Genomic DNA, 15,914 nt, shown 5'->3' on the forward strand with positions numbered 1-15,914 from the left:
TCAAGTGCACATGGAACATTCTCCAGAATAGACCACATACTAGGACACAAAAAGAGCCTCAGAAAATTCCAAAAGATTGAAATCCTACCAACCAACTTTTCAGACCACAAAGGCATTAAACTAGAAATAAACTGTTCAAAGAAAGCAAAAAGGCTCACAAACACATGGAAGCTAAACAACACGCTCCTAAATAATCAATGGATCAATGACCAAATCAAAATGGAGATCCAGCAATATATGGAAACAAATGACAACAACAACACTAAGCCCCAACTTCTGTGGGACACAGCAAAAGCAGTCTTAAGAGGAAAGTATATAGCAATCCAAGCATATTTAAAAAAGGAAGAGCAATCCCAAATGAACGGTCTAATGTCACAACTATCAAAATTGGAAAAAGAAGAACAAATGAGGCCTAAGGTCAGCAGAAGGAGGGACATAATAAAGATCAGAGAAGAAATAAATAAAATTGAGAAGAATAAAACAATAGCAAAAATCAATGAAACCAAGAGCTGGTTCTTCGAGAAAATAAACAAAATAGATAAGCCTCTAGCCAGACTTATTAAGAGGAAAAGAGAGTCAACAAAAATCAACAGTATCAGAAATGAGAAAGGAAAAATCACAACAGATCCCGCAGAAATACAAAGAATTATTAGAGACTACTATGAAAACCTATATGCTAACAAGCTGGGAAACCTAGGAGAAATGGACAACTTCCTAGAAAAATACAACCTTCCAAGACTGACCCAAAAAGAAACAGAAAATCTAAACAGACCAATTACCAGCAATGAAATTGAAGCGGTAATCAAAAAACTACCAAAGAACAAAACCCCCGGGCCAGATGGATTTACCTCGGAATTTTATCAGACATACAGGGAAGACATAATACCCATTCTCCTTAAAGTTTTCCAAGAAATAGAAGAGGAGGGAATACTCCCAAACTCATTCTATGAAGCTAACATCACCCTAATACCAAAACCAGGCAAAGACACCACCAAAAAAGAAAACTACAGACCAATATCCCTGATGAACGTAGACGCAAAAATACTCAACAAAATTTTAGCAAACCGTATTCAAAAATACATCAAAACCATCGTACACCATGACCAAGTGGGATTCATCACAGGGATGCAAGGATGGCACAACATTCGAAAGTCCACCAATATCATCCACCACATCAACAAAAAGAAAGACAAAAACCACATGATCATCTCCATAGATGCTGAAAAAGCATTTGACAAAGTTCAACATCCATTCATGATAAAAACTCTCAGCAAAATGGGAATAGAGGGCAAGTACCTCAACATAATAAAGGCCATCTATGAAAAACCCACAGCCAACATTATATTGAATAGCGAGAAGCTGAAAGCATTTCCGCTGAGATCGGGAACTAGACAGGGATGCCCACTCTCCCCACTGTTATTTAACATTGTACTAGAGGTCCTAGCCACAGCAATCAGACAAAACAAAAAAATACAAGGAATCCAGATTGGCAAAGAAGAAGTCAAACTGTCACTATTTGCAGATGACATGATACTGTACATAAAAAACCCTAAAGACTCCACCCCAGAACTACTAGAACTGATATCGGAATACAGCAAAGTTGCAGGATACAAAATCAACACACAGAAATCTGTGGCTTTCCTATATACCAACAATGAACCAACAGAAAGAGAAATCAGGAAAACAACTCCATTCACAATTGCATCAAAAAAATAAAATACCTAGGAATAAACCTAACCAAAGAAGTGAAAGACTTATATTCTGAAAACTACAAGTCACTCTTAAAAGAAATTAAAGGGGACACTAACAGATGGAAACGCATCCCATGCTCATGGCTAGGAAGAATTAATATCGTCAAAATGGCCATCCTGCCCAAAGCAATATGCAGATTTGATGCAATCCCTATGAAACTACCAACAACATTCTTCAATGAACTGGAACAAATAATTCAAAAATTCATATGGAACCACCAAAGACCCCGAATAGCCAAAGCAATCCTGAGAAAGAAGAATAAAGTAGGGGGGATCTCACTCCCCAACTTCAAGCTCTATTATAAAGCCATAGTAATCAAGACAATTTGGTACTGGCACAAGAACAGAGCCACAGACCAATGGAACAGACTAGACAATCCAGACATTAACTCAGACATATATGGTCAATTAATATTTGATAAAGGAGCCATGGACATACAATGGCGAAATGACAGTCTCTTCAACAGATGGTGCTGGCAAAACTGGACAGCTACATGTAGGAGAATGAAACTGGACCATCGTCTAACCCCATATACAAAAGTAAACTCAAAATGGATCAAAGATCTGAATGTAAGTCATGAAACCATTAAACTCTTGGAAGAAAACATAGGCACAAACCTCTTAGACATAAACATGAGTGACCTCTTCTTGAACATATCTAACCGGGCAAGGAAAACAACAGCAAAAATGAACAAGTGGGACTATAATAAGCTGAAAAGCTTCTGTACAGCAAAAGACACCATCAATAGAACAAAAAGGAACCCTACAGTATGGGAGAATATCTTTGAAAATGACACATCCGATAAAGGCTTGACGTCCAGAATATATAAAGAGCTCACACGCCTCAACAAACAAAAAACAAATAACCCAATTAAAAAATGGGCAAAGGAACTGAACAGACGGTTCTCCAAAAAAGAAATACAGATGGCCAACAGAGACATGAAAAGATGCTCCACATCGCTAATTATCAGAGAAATGCAAATTAAAACTAAAATGAGGTATCACTTCACACCAGTAAGGATGGCTGCCATCCAAAAGACAAACAACAACAAATGTTGGCGAGGCTGTGGAGAAAGGGAAACCCTCCTACACTGCTGGTGGGAATGTAAACTTGTTCAACCATTGTGGAAAGCAGTATGGAGGTACATCAAAATGCTCAAAACAGACTTACCATTTGACCCAGGAATTGCACTCCTAGGAATTTACCCTAAGAATGCAGCATTCAAGTATGAGAAAGATCAGTGCACCCCTATGTTTATCGCAGCACTATTTACAATAGCCAAGAATTGGAAGCAACCTAAATGTCCATCGATAGATGAATGGATAAAGAAGAGGTGGTACATATACACAATGGAATACTACTCAGCCATAAGAAAAGGGCAAATCCACCCATTTGCAGCAACATGGATGGAGCTGGAGGGTATTTTGCTCAGTGAAACAAGCCAAGCAGAGAAAGAGAAATACCAAATGATTTCACTCATCTGTGGAATATAAGAACAAAGGAAAAACTGAAGGAACAAAACAGCAGCAGAATCACAGAACTCAAGAATGGACTAACAGGTACCAAAGGGAAAGGGACTGGGGAGGATGGGTGGGTAGGGAGGGATAAGGGGGGGAGAAGTAGGGGTGTATTAAGAATAGCATCCATAGCGGGGTGGGAGAAAGGGGAGAGCTGTACAACACAGAGAAGACAAGTAGTGATTCTACAACAGGTTGCTACGCTGATGGACAGTGACTGTAAAGGAGTATATAGGGGGGACCTGGTATAGGGGAGAGCCTAGTAAACAAAGTATTCGTCATGTAAGTGTAGATTAATGATTAAAAAAAAAAAATGCAGTTCCTATGTGGTGACCTCTAATGAGTTCTACACAATGATATAATGGACATATAAAAGTGTAGGCAAAGGGTCTGTTTGTGTTTATACAGAGGATCAAAGCCTAATTTGACTACCCCGAAAAAGAACTAAGATACGATATGAAAGAGAACTTCCAACATCAGCACTCTCGGGAAGACTCATGCCAGAAGATGATCATCAAAAAACCCCAACAAAGATCCACGCACTGCTACAGCTGTAGATGCACTCATCCCACCAGCTCCTGGACTTGCCATGGGAATGAAGGAGATATCTAAGCTGGCCTGTGCATACAGTAAAACAACAAATTTGACTGGATCTATACTGTTGGAACTCAACCAAGAATTAGGAGAAGTGCAAATTGTAGCGCTCCAAAATCTTACAACTACAGACTATTTACTGTTAAAAGAACATATGGGATGTGAACAGTGCCCAGGAATGGGTTGTTTTAATTTGTCTGATTTTTCTCAAACTATTCAAATTCAGTTAGATAATAACCATCATATCATTGATAAGTTTTCACAAATGCCTAGGGTGCCTAACTGGTTTTCTTGGTTTCACTGGAGATGGCTGGTAATTACAGGTATGCTTTGTTTATGTAACTATACTCCTATTATGTTAATGTGTGTGCGCAATTTAAGTAGTAGCTTAAAATCTATACATGCTGAAGTTACTCTACAAGAAGATATGTCAAAGAAATAATCAATCTTCCCATGTTTTCTTCCGCCTGCTACTTCTATAGCTTTTCTTCTTCCTTCCTAATTACAACGAATTCTTAAATAGAATTCGTGCCTCATATCAAAGTTACCGAGTATCATAACTCCTCCAAGTGGTAAAGATACCTCAAGACAAATGCTGGGCATAGAAGCCACAGGGCATAAATATGCAAAGAAATAAAAAGCTAACCATTTCAAACAATAAGGCTTCTCTCTCACTTACCAACTTAACATTTCCCTGTATGGCCCCGGAAGATGACTGGTTAGCCAGAGACGGGTAAGATTCCTCAAGGGAGGAACAACCTAGGACAGGCACAGTCGCAGGGGGGTCATCAGGTGAGAAATTGGGGATCAACAGAGGTGAGGCTTAGAACCTCACCCTCCCTGTTCTGAGAGAAATCTTCTGCATACGTGGATGTTTTATTGCCCTTGTCTAGCTTGGATTAACACATAGTCTACAGGCACACACCTGATCATCTACATTTGCTCTCTTACAACACTAAACTATGTTTTCTACCTTTATGTTGTATCTACCTACCACTTCAGCATTTTATTAAAAATAATAAAGAGAGAAATGTGGTATCCACATATAAATCAAGTATAAAAATCAAATGGGTATTCATATTTGAACTGACTGTTTATAGTTCATAATGCATGAGCAAAACCAAAAGTTTCTGTGATGACTGCCCTTGTACTGTTCACCATGTAACTTATTCACTATGTAAGAATTTGTTCCCCATGTAAGAACTTGTTCGTTATGCTTCAGAAGATTGGAGACTGACGAAAATTAGGCTTGGGGTGGATTAATGATTGTGCATTGAGCATTGACTCCCCTATACAGAATTTTATTGTTGTTAACAACCATTTGATCAATAAATATGAGAGATGCCCTAACAACAACAACCAAAAAAAAGTACACACTTCCAATTGTAAAATAAATAAGTAACCGGGATGTAATGTATAGCATAAGGAATATAGTCAAAATATTGTAACAACTTGGTATGGTGATAGCTGGTACCTAGAATTATCATGTATATAAATGTTGAATCACTGTGTTGTACACCTGAAACTAATGTAATGTAATACTGTGTGTCAACTACCCTTCAATAAAAAATAATTATCTAAAAAAAAAAAAAAAGAAAAGATGTTTATCATTGAGTTATGAAATGTAGTATATAACTGAAGGAAAGAAATGATTTAAAAACAATAGGTATCCTTACTATGTAAAATAAAGGAAAAACATGTTATATAAAATAATATTTTATTCAGTTAAGTATGACATTCTAATCTATTTTGTATTTAAAATATTGCAGTATATTTGATTTTATGACCTACTAATGGCTCATGATTTGCATTTTGAAAAATATTACCCATTTAGTATACTGTATGTAGATGTTTGGCAATGAAGAGAAATACAGTTGGAGTGTAGATTTGAGTGAAAGCTATATTTTATAATTTTTATAAGAAACATTAGACATTTCTTATTGCTACACATTAACAAGGAGCTAAAGAAAGCCATCAATAAAAAGAGAGTGATAGAATATATTAGAACATATGAGGGATGGGGGAAGAATTGAAAGAGCAAGTTCTGTTTGGAAAATGGTGCGAGGAGAGAATTATAAGAGAAATATAGAGAAATTCCTAACTGAATTTTTTCTATTCCTGCTTGGTGGAGCTCATGAGGGTTTAATATTGATATTTCAAAAGGAGAAAATTTTTGGATTTATTTATTTATTCTTTCTCATTACTTTGTTTTCTGTTTCATTCCTTTGAGATATTCAATCTTCCAATTATTTTTAGGGGGAAGGTCTGTTATATGGGGCTACCTTGGTTAAGATAAACAGCATTCTTTTACCTTTAATCCTACTTAATATTGAAAATATTAAAATTATGATTTTTGCTGGACCTCTGATTATGATTTTTTTCTGGATCTTATGACCATGCACAATATATAGCTTCTTTGTCATTGCTTTCTATTGATTAGGTCATTTTAATAAAATGTTTAATACTTGATACATATTCATGATAGAAAATTCAAAGGTACGAAGGAAAAAGTAATATTTCCATCCCTGTCTTATAGTTATCCTCTCCAATATTTTATCCTCAAAGACATACTCTGTTCATATACAAAAGTATCTCTATCTGCATGTATGTGTGTTTCCATAATTCAAACGGAGCACACTATACTTCCTGTGGTTTTCTTAAACTTTTTACTTAACTGTATGCACTGCAAGTCTTTCAATTTGGGTACATGAAAAGTTCCCAGATTCCTTTAAAGACTTTCATGGTGGCTTTTTTTTTTTTAAGATGTCCAAAAGTTTATTTAAACAGCGCTCTCCTTTTGACAGACATATAGGCTATTTTATTACTTTTATTACAAGCAGTAATTATCCAGGTGGACATGTAGTTTTCACATGATTTCATATCTGTAACACTATTTCATAGTCATGGAATTACTAGGTGAGAGAGCAAGTGTGCTTTTAACTTGGGTATGTATTACTGAATATCTGTTCAGCATGGTCACACCATTTTCTGTTATAAAATATTTCTTATATCAACATACGAGAGGGTCTGTTTTACAAGTCCCTTGATAACATAATATATTTTCAAACATTTTGCCATTTATTACTTATGAGTTCAGTATATTTTTAATTTTCATCTCCTATTTTATGATTTTAGGTATCTTTTGTAAGTTTCAGAAAAATTTGTGTTTCATTTTCTGGGACCTGACTGTTCCTATACATTCACTATTTTTCTCTAAAGTTATTAGACATTTCTTTTTAAATTGTAGGAGTGTTTTATATAGCAAAAAAATTAGCTCTTTCATATACTGTAATTACAGATACTTTCTCAGTTTGATGTTTAAATTTTGACTTTATTTATAATCAATTTATTTTTACCAAATAGAATTATTTTGTTTAACTGTAGGAAGAAATGTATCAACACTTTTTTCATGGGTTTTCAGGTTTTATGTCATATTTAGACAAGCCTTCAAAAATATTATCCCACATTCTCTTCTAGCAATTCTTAATTTTTTTTACCTTTTAAATATTTGATCCACTTCGCTTCTGGAAATTATGTAAGCTGGTATAAAAATTAGTTTCCTGCTTAAAATAACCATAAAGACTGGACTAAACATAAGATAACTTGTTTCAGGCATTAGTAAACAATCAGTGCAAGACTATAATCTTTACAAATAGAGAAGAACTCAGTGTGAACCCTACATTTGCCTTGGTTTTCTTTCTAAGAGCATTCTCCGAGCCATGGCCAGAGAAACAGAATCCAAGCAAAGAATGTGTATTTTCTGGGCAAAAGAAATATCTGTGCTTACTATGTGTAGGCGTATGGTATTTGGGACTAGCATCCCAAAGAGGAGCAGATCTACAAAGAAGAAACCCCAACAGTCTATGTAAAAATTCTCCATGGGTCCTTGGCCAACTCCTGAGCAGCACATCTCAAGGCAGTCTTCTGGAGGGGTTAGGTGGGAACATTTGCTTGGAGGCTGAAAAGTAGCACAGAGATTTCAGAAGTTACATGGTGCTGAGGACACAGAGTTGCAGTTCGGGCCCAGCCAAAATGAAGACATGTTGGTAAACAGCCTGGGGCATTACCAAACAGAGCATAATAATCCAGAAAATATATGTGCATTTTATTACATAAAAATTTAAAACTAATTTATGGCTGAAGAAATATAGATATAGCCAAAGAAAAAATAATATACTGGGAAAATATGTTTGTGGAATATATGGCAAGGTTAGTCTCCTTAATTTATAAAGAATTCATGCAAATCAGAAAGAAAAAGAGAAACAACTCAAGAGAATAATGTGCCGAAGATATGAAGAGGTCATTTACTGCAAAGAAAATAAAATGATCATTAATCATATGGAAAGGTATTTAATCTTACTGATAATTCAAGTAATTCAGGTAAAACAAATATAAATGACTACTTTCCACTCATCCATTTGAGAATATAGAAAAGCTTCACTGATACTTGTGAAAGGAAAATAAATTTATACAATTTTCTGGATTTGGCAATGTTAACATTTAAAATATACTTACCTGTTAATCTTATAATCTCCTGATTAGGATTTCATCTTATCAATAGCCTCACAAAAGCTGTTCAACAAATACACAGAAGGATACATACTGAAGTATGTTTTAATATTGTGAAATTGAAATTTTAAAAAATGACTCCAGGAGTAGGAGCCTGAGTGACTAATTTACTGTACATTCTTATGTAATCATTGAAAAGACTGGGTCTTCTCCATGTACCAATATGGAAAGGTCTCACTTGTTAGGTGAAAAAGTAAGATGCAGGAAAATAATAAGATTGGCTTGTTTTGTCATAGCAGCTAGCATTACCAGAAAATGTAGAGATTTAGTAAGATAGAAGTGGGAAATTTCAGTTTGGTGGGTAGCTCTACTTCTCTAGTCATTTCAGACCCAGGTTACTCCCAACTTGTTTATTTACCATTCCCTGAGAGCAAGGTCTTTATCTTCACGGTCAAATCCAAGTCACAGATACAAGGGAGTTCAAGTACATCGAAAGAGAAAAGAAACACATTGTCAGCATGACTAGCTCAATGCACCAGGTGGGAAGTGATGAACATCAGTACTGCTTCCATTCCATTGGATATCAAATTGATCATACGGTCATATCTGAGTTGCAAGAGAAGTTGGCAAATGTAGTGAGGCTAGCTGTTAGTGTACCAAGCTAAAATACTGTTATTCCAGTGTTTCAAGAGATATTTAAATTGAAAGCTAGCAGTCTCTATATATAAGTACTGAAAATTTCTGTGAAAAACTTTTTATTCTGGAAGGAATAAGAAGCTCTTAACAGAATTTATCTTTGGAAGACAGATGGAAAGTGGACGACAGAGACATTTTCCCTATAAGGTTGCCCTTTTCTGCTTCCTCCTTTCTACCAATACTTATAAATGTTACACATGTATTACTTTTGTTTGTTTGTTTATTTTTCTTCCACAAAGGATATCTGGATTGAGACTGGAGATGTAAGACATTTTTAGGAGGTATGAAAGAAAGGAAGTAGTCAAGGAAGATTCTCAGATTTATGATTCAGGCATGAAGGATATTGCCATTAACTGAAAGTTTGGGGAGGGAATATGATGAGTTTTACTTTGAACATAACGAATTTGAGTTGGCTGTGAAATACTCACTTTGAGATGCTTAGTAAGCAGGTAGTTATATGGGTCAGAAGCTCATGAGTGAGTCACAACATAGAACAAATATTTGGAGTGCCAGAATACATGTGGTAATTGAAACCATGGGAGTAGATGGGATTGCTTCATGAAACAGTATAGAGTGAGAAGAGAAGAGGACCTCTGGAACGTCATGCCAACATGTAAGGGCTGTTGTGGGAAGCTAAAGTGGGAGGCGGGACCTAAGAAAGGAGCCAGAGAAGGAGAAAAAAACAGAAGAGTATGCTATCATAGGAGGCATGGGTATTTTTAGAAGAAAGAAAGAATCCGAAATTTCAAATTCTAAGAAGCCAAGCACAATAAGGACTTATAAATATCAGATTTAAAGAGAAGTTAATTGATAAACATAGGAAGAGTTGTTTCTATGGAGTAGTGGAAACTGATTGGGATGAATTGACATTTTGCTGTTGTTTTTATTTTGTTTCTAAAATGGGAAAGATGTGAACATATTTAAATATTGACATGAATGATCTAATACAGAATAAAACTAATTCTTTATAAAGAATAAAAGCAGAGTATACAAGATACAAGTAAAGATGAAAGTTCCTTGAGAAGATGGAAGGATATTAAAGAGACTAGCCCTAGAAAAGGAGGAGTACAGATCTTCAGTTGTATTAGAAAGGAAGAAGAGAGTGAGCAGGTATATTTGTCATAGTGACAGGAAATTTCTCAAGTTACTGTCTAAAGGTTATATTATATTTCTCTGTGAAGTAGGACAGATCATGTCCTGAGTAAAAAGCGGGAGGCAGTGAAATGAAGCTGGAATTTTGAGGATTGGGAAGGCCTGAAATAGTTATTATGGAAAATGAGAGGAAGCTGACTGGGGACCCACAGAAAGATTTTTCTCCAGCAACATCTAGCAGTCCTAAAGCAGACAGTAAGATTCCTTTCTTTTTTCCAGCACTGGGGTTTTGTCAGGTGGATGTGAAGGAAAATAGTGCAGAAGAGGATGTCTGTTAGCTAAAAAATATGCAAAGCCATTGACCTAAACTGGACAGAGGAAACAGCAGAATGTGAAGGGAGAAAAGAGGAAAGTGAATAGACATGCAGTGCCAGTGAAATTAATGGACAAATGTGGCAGGAGTAAACAGTAGCAGCCTGGAGGGACAGGAGGCCACAGTCATTGAGTCGAGTTGTGATGCGTTCAGAGATGAAGCTGTTTTAGGGGATAACAAGATGCAGGTTGTGGCTACAAAGAGACAATTATGGAGTTTTGGGAAGTTTTGTGATGGTGAAGACATCCAGTAACAGAGAGTCCAAGTTATTGGATGAATCATCCATAAGCATATTATAATCATCTAGGTTCCATATTCTGGAACTATGACACAATTTTAACTGAAAAGGGAGATGGAGAGCCAGGTGACAAAGTGAATAAAGAGGCGTAATCAGAAGGAAATCATATCTTGGAAAGGATTAGAGAATGGCACAGCTAAGTAATGTTAAAGGAGCTTTATCTATGTTTAACTTGGGTTTCTAGTCCTTTAGGTGCAAGATGTGGAAGTGAAAGGAGATGTGACCAATTGAGTTTTACTGAAAGTGATATAAAGTAAGGCAGCTTTGCACAGACAGGGATACTTTGAGGCAATAAATAAATAAATAACAGGATCTATGCTTTCTTTGACCTTGAACAAGACCAGAAAGTAGTCTTGGATTTTTTTGAGAAAAACAAATATTAGATGTATTGGAAGAAAAGATAGGATCTCTAAAAGATAATGTTGCTTCCTGCTTATTGTATTTTATTTTTCTCTAGCTTATTGGGATAGATTCTTTAAGTCTTCTTGGCAAACGTATAGATGCCCAGATATGGACCGGAAGTCACTGTTGTGGTTTTCCTCAATGATATATGGAGATAGTGAATGTAAAGGAGGTTCTTGCAGGTGGTTTCAATTTTCTGGCTGTAGGAGACAGAAAATCAACATCTGTTTGATGTGCTCTGGTCTGTGTTCTATGAATATTATATAGACTATTGAGTTTGCACATGGAGAACTTTGAAGAGAAATCTGCGTACAAAATTGTAATGGTTTGATAGTGAATCAGAGAAGTTATATATGATATGCAAATAACTACAAACCTCTGGATGTCCCAGATGGACTAGAAAACTCCTCATTCAAGGATACCAGCCACCTTATTGGTTATCACCCAAAACTTAGAATATGATTCAGAAATTTGATATTCAGGTTTTTGAACATGTATTCCTTAGGTCTGGCCATTCTTCCAGATGGCCCAGTGTGGCCTAACCATGGACTTATATGCCTAATATTGGTTTTTATAACTTCCAACTACAAACTGAATAAATGAAGAATCCTATTTAAATTAGCAGAATTACTGACCTTGCCCTCAATCAACAATATATTTTCCCTATCTACCCTATCTTTTTTTTTTGTTTTTAAATAATTATTTTTTATTGAAGGGTAGTTGACCCACAGTATTACATTACATTAGTTTCAAGTGTACAACACAGTGGTAGAACATTTATATACATAATTCTAGGTTCCAGCTATCACCCTACCAAGCTGTTACAATATCTTGACTATATTCCTTATGCTATACATTACATCCCGGTTACTTATTTATTTTACCATTGGAAGTCTGTCCTTTTTTTTTTTTTTCTTTTTTTTGTGAGGGCATCTCTCATATTTATTGATCAAATGGTTGTTAACGACAATAAAATTCTGTATAGGGGAGTCAATGCTCAATGCACAATCATTAATCCACCCCAAGCCTAATTTTCGTCAGTCTCCAATCTTCTGAGGCATAACAAACAAGTTCTTACATGTAGAACAAATTCTTACATAATGAATAAGTTACATGGTGAACAGTACAAGGCCAGTCATCACAGAAACTTTCAGTTTTGCTCATGCATTATGAACTCTAAACAGTCAGTTCAAATATGAATACTCATTTGGTTTTTATACTTGATTTATATGTGGATACCACATTTCTCTCTTTATTATTATTATTTTTAATAAAATGCTGAAGTGGTAGGTAGATACAAGATAAAGGTAGAAAACATAGTTTAGTGTTGTAAGAGAGCAAATGTAGATGATCAGGTGTGTGCCTGTAGACTATGTGTTAATCCAAGCTAGACCAGGGCAATGAAACATCCACATATGCAGAAGATTTCTCTCAGAACAGGGGGGGTGAGGTTCTAAGCCTCACCTCTGTTGATCCCCAATTTCTCACCTGATGGCCCCCCTGCGACTGTGCCTGTCTTAGGTTGTTCCTCCCTTGAGGAATCTTACCCGTCTCTGGCTAACCAGTCATCTTCCGGGGCCATACAGGGAAATGTGAAGTTGGTAAGTGAGAGGGAAGCCTTATTGTTTGAAAAGGTTAGCTTTTTACTTCTTTGCATATTTATGCCCTGTGGCTTCTATGCCCAGCATTTGTCTTGAGGTATCTTTACCACTTGGAAGAATTATGATACTCGGTAAATTTGATACGAGGCACGAATTCTATTTAAGGGTTGTAATTAGGAAGGAAGAAGAAAAGCTATAGAAGTAGCAGGCGGAAGAAAACATGGGAAGATTGATTATTTCTTTGACATATCTTCTTGTAGAGTACTTCAGCATGAATAGGTTTTAAGCTACTACTTAAATTGTGCACACACATTAACATAATAGGAGTATAGTTACATAACCAAAGCATATCTGTAATTACCAGCCATCTCCAGTGAAACCAAGGAAACCAGTTAGACACCTTAGGCATTTGTGAAAACTTATCTATGATATGGTGGATATTGTCCAACTGAACTTGAACAGTCTGAGAGAAATCAGACAAATTAAAACAACCCATTCCTGGGGACTGTTCACATGCCTTATGTTCTTTTAACAGTAAATAGTCTGTAGTCGTAAGACTTTGGAGCGCTACAATTTGCACTTCTCCTAATTCTTGATTGAGTTCCAACGGTATAGATCCAGTCAAATTTGTTGTTTTACTGTATGCACAGGCCAGCTTAGATATCTCCTTCCTCATTCCCATGGCAAGTCCAGGAACTGATGGGATGAGTGCATCTACAGCTGTAGCAGTGCGTGGATCTTTGTTGGGGTTTATTGATGATCATCTTCTGGCATGAGTCTTCCAGAGAGTGCAGATGTTGGAAGTTCTTTTTCATATCGTATCTTAGTTCATTTTCGGGGTAGCCCAATTAGGCTTTGATCCTCTGTATAAACACAAACAGACCCTTTGCCTACACTTTTATATGCCCTTTATACCCTTGTGTAGAACTCGTTGGAGGTTACCACACAGGAACTGACCTTTTTTTTTTTTTTTTTTTTTTTTGCTTTGTTTTTGGTATCACTAATCTACACTTACATGACGAATATTATGTTTACTAGGCTCTCCCCTATACCATGTCTCCCTTATAAACCTCTTTACAGTCACTGTCCATCAGCATAGCAAAATGTTGTAGAATCACTACTTGCCTTCTCTGTGTTGTACAGCCCTCCCTTTTCTCCTACCCCCCCATACATGTTAATCTTAATACCCCCGTACTTCTCCGCCCGCCTTATCCCTCCCTACCCACCCATCCTCCCCAGTCCCTTTCCCTTTGGTACCTGTTAGTTCATTCTTGAGTTCTGTGATTCTGGTGCTGTTTTGTTCCTTCAGCTTTTCCTTTGTTCTTATATTCCACAGGTAAGTGAAATCATTTGGTATTTCTCTTTCTCCACTTGGCTTGTTTCACTGAGCATAATACCCTCCAGCTCCATCCATGTTGCTGCAAATGATTGGACTTGCCCTTTTCTTATGGCTGAGTAGTATTCCATTGTGTATATGTACCACCTCTTCTTTATCCATTCATCTATCGATGGACATTTAGGTTGCTTCCAATTCTTGGCTATTGTAAATAGTGCTGCAATAAACATAGGGGTGCATCTGTCTTTCTCAAACTTGATTGCTGCGTTCTTAGGGTAAATTCCTAGGAGTGGAATTCCTGGGTCAAATGGTAAGTCTGTTTTGAGCATTTTGATGTACCTCCATACTGCTTTCCACAATGGTTGAACTAACTTACATTCCCACCAGCAGTGTAGGAGGGTTCCCCTTTCTCCACAGCCTCGCCAACATTTGTTGTTGTTTGTCTTTTGGATGGCAGCCATCCTTACTGGTGTGAGGTGATACCTCATTGTAGTTTTAATTTGCATTTCTCTGATAATTAGCGATGTAGAGCATCTTTTCATGTGTCTGTTGGCCATCTGTATTTCTTTTTTGGAGAACTGTCTGTTCAGTTCCTCTGCCCATTTTTTAATTGGGTTATTTGTTTTTTGTTTGTTGAGGCGTGTGAGCTCCTTATATATTCTGGACGTCAAGCCTTTATCGGATGTGGCATTTTCAAATATATTCTCCCATACTGTAGGGATCCTTCTTGTTCTATTGATGGTGTCTTTTGCTGTACAGAAGCTTTTCAGCTTAATATAGTCCCACTTACTCATTTTTGCTGTTGTTTTCCTTGCCCGGGGAGATATGTTCAAGAAGAGGTCACTCATGTTTATGTCTAAGAGGTTTTTGCCTATGTTTTCTTCCAAGAGTTTAATGGTTTCATGGCTTACATTCAGGTCTTTGATCCATTTTGAGTTTACTTTTGTATATGGGGTTAGACAATGGTCCAGTTTCATTCTCCTACATGTAGCTGTCCAGTTTTGCCAGCACCACCTGTTGAAGAGACTGTCATTTTGCCATTGTATGTCCATGGCTCCTTTATCAAATATTAATTGACCATATATGTCTGGGTTAATGTCTGGATTCTCTAGTCTGTTCCATTGGTCTGTGGCTCTGCTCTTGTGCCACTACCAAATTGTCTTGATTACTATGGCTTTATAGTAGAGCTTGAAGTTGGGGAGTGAGATCCCCCCTACTTTATTCTTCTTTCTCAGTATTGCTTTGGCTATTCGGGGTCTTTGGTGTTTCCATATGAATTTTTGAACTATTTGTTCCAGTTCATTGAAGAATGTTGCTGGTAGTTTCATAGGGATTGCATCAAATCTGTATATTGCTTTGGGCAGGATGGCCATTTTGACGATATTAATTCTTCCTAGCCACGAGCATGGGATGAGTTTCCATCTGTTAGTGTCCCCTTTAATTTCTCTTAAGAGTGACTTGTAGTTTTCAGAGTATAAGTCTTTCACTTCTTTGGTTAGGTTTATTCCTAGGTATTTTATTTTTTTTGATGCAATTGTGAATGGAGTTGTTTTCCTGATTTCTCTTTCTGTTGGTTCATTGTTAGTATATTGGAAAGCCACAGATTTCTGTGTGTTGATTTTGTATCCTGCAACTTTGCTGTATTCCGATATCAGTTCTAGTAGTTTTTGGGTGGAGTCTTTAGGGTTTTTTATGTACAGTATCATGTCATCTGCAAATAGTGACAGTTTAACTTCTTCTTTAC

At 36.6% G+C, this 15,914-nt stretch overlaps 1 protein-coding gene across 1 annotated transcript in view; it reads left to right on the plus strand.

Moving 5' to 3' along the window:
- LOC130679351 (GLIPR1-like protein 2) overlaps positions 1-15,914 on the plus strand; it is a 49,244-nt gene that overhangs the window by 18,505 nt on the left and 14,825 nt on the right.

Source organism: Manis pentadactyla, chromosome 10, assembly GCF_030020395.1.
Source record: "Manis pentadactyla isolate mManPen7 chromosome 10, mManPen7.hap1, whole genome shotgun sequence".
Lineage (NCBI taxonomy): Eukaryota > Metazoa > Chordata > Mammalia > Pholidota > Manidae > Manis > Manis pentadactyla.